Here is a 1888-nt window from a genome sequence, read left to right on the forward strand (position 1 = left end):
TTTAAAAAAAAAGTGTTCACCTACCTGTGGAGTATAAACAGGACAAGGGAATGCAAGATATGAAAGGGGGAGGGGAGGAGGTATAATAGATTACTCTGTACTCTAGACTATAGAAATCAGAAGGAGAGGGAAAGCGTGAAAGGAAAATGCAAGAACTGGCAGAAGAGGCTCCCATTTGGCGCTGGCAGGAGGCTCTTCCTGCGGGGACAGCATGCGGATAGAGAAGTGTTCCTTCTGTTCTGGGCCCATCTACCCCGGCCACGGCATGATGATCATCCACAACGACTGCAAGGTATTCAGATTCTGTAAGTCCAAGTGTCATAAAAACTTTAAGAAGAAGCTCAACCCTCACAAAGTTAGGTGGGTGAAACCTTTCAGGAAAGCGGCTGGCAAAGAGTTTACAGTGAATAATTCATTTGAATTTGAAAAATGAAGAAATGAACCTATTAAGTACCAGCGAGAGCTATGGAATAAAACCACTGATGCAACGAAGAGAGTGGAAGAGATCAAGCAGAAACGGCAAGCTAAATTTATAATGAACAGGTTGAAGAAACATAAAGAACTACAGAAAGTTGAGGATATCAAGGAAGTAAAGCAAAATATCCATCTTATCTGTGCCCCTATGGCAGACAAAGGAAAGCAACTGGAAGAAAAAATGTTACAGAAATTACAACAGGATGTGGACATGGAAGATGTTTCTTAAGAATCTCACTGAAACCCAAGTACAAAAATTTGTAAGTCTACCACTGTACCTCATGGTGTTTCACTAATAAAATTTTTTTAAAAAAAGACAATTGAGAGACAAGACAGAAAGTAAAAGTTTTTCTCATTTGCAATAAGTCCAAATTTCTGATTTTACTCTAAATCTTACTTAATCTATTCAATATGTTAATTGTATGTTTGGGGAAAGCTAATAAAATAGTTTATTAGGCAGAAAAAAAATAATCCCATACAGGCATTGGAAAATCTCCTTTAGAGTTTTGGAATTTTGAAGTCATTGTTTCATTTTGTCTTATGTTAGTTCCTTCAAATGAAAGGTTTGAAGATGCGTCTGCCTTGCTAACTGCAAAACTTAAGTGAGTATAGATATTAGATCATATCTCAGTGTCAACCCTTCACTAACAGATATACTTATGTAAGTCTCGAAAACTGTTGTAAATAGAAAAGTGCGTTAAGAAAATAATATTGCAGCATTTACAAATAATTGATAAAACTTTTTGACTCGGTGTTATATAAAACATTTTCACTGTAAAATATTTTCTTTATTAATGTTGTAGAAGGAAAATACAATAAGGAACTAACAATCTGTGATGCTTACGTAACTTTTGATTTCTTTTTCTTTCATTAAGCTCTCCGAAAATTATAGTGGGATCCTATTTGAGGGCTAATTATATTGAACTAACCTGATTGGTATAATATTGAATTATATTGACCTAACTTGACTGGTGTGATAGATCGGGTAAGAGTTGAGTTGTGTGTCCCTGCATTGGCACTGCACTGTATAACTTTACCTGGTTTCCAGTAACAGCTGTTTCTCTAGTTTCACAGTGATTTAGAAGCAAGGGGGTCATGTGCCTTTAATAAAGTTTTTATTTTCCTGAAAAAAAAGAGTCAGAATAGAAATAACATGGCAGCCCCAAACACATCAGGTATAGAGGTGTGGCATCTGAGTACATAACTAAATCAGAGTCAACACACTACAAGCAGGAGACCCAAGACACAATAACTAAACTTAAATCTGTGCCCATTTGCACTGGAGAAGTAGTACAGTGAGTAGGGTGCTTGCTTACACACAGTTGACCTGAGTTTAATTCCCATATGGGTACCCTAGCACCTCCAGGAGTAGTTCCTGAGCAGAGAGCAAGGAGTAATTCCTGAATGTTGCCTA

At 36.9% G+C, this 1888-nt stretch overlaps 1 pseudogene; it reads left to right on the forward strand.

Annotated features, from left to right (window-relative positions):
* Nucleotides 1-208: 208 nt before the first annotated feature.
* LOC130020110 (probable ribosome biogenesis protein RLP24) lies at nucleotides 209-708 on the forward strand (annotated as a pseudogene).
* Nucleotides 709-1888: the final 1180 nt, after the last annotated feature.

Source organism: Sorex fumeus, unplaced genomic scaffold (assembly GCF_029834395.1).
Source record: "Sorex fumeus unplaced genomic scaffold, SorFum_2.1 ptg000010l, whole genome shotgun sequence".
NCBI classification, from domain to species: Eukaryota; Metazoa; Chordata; class Mammalia; order Eulipotyphla; family Soricidae; genus Sorex; species Sorex fumeus.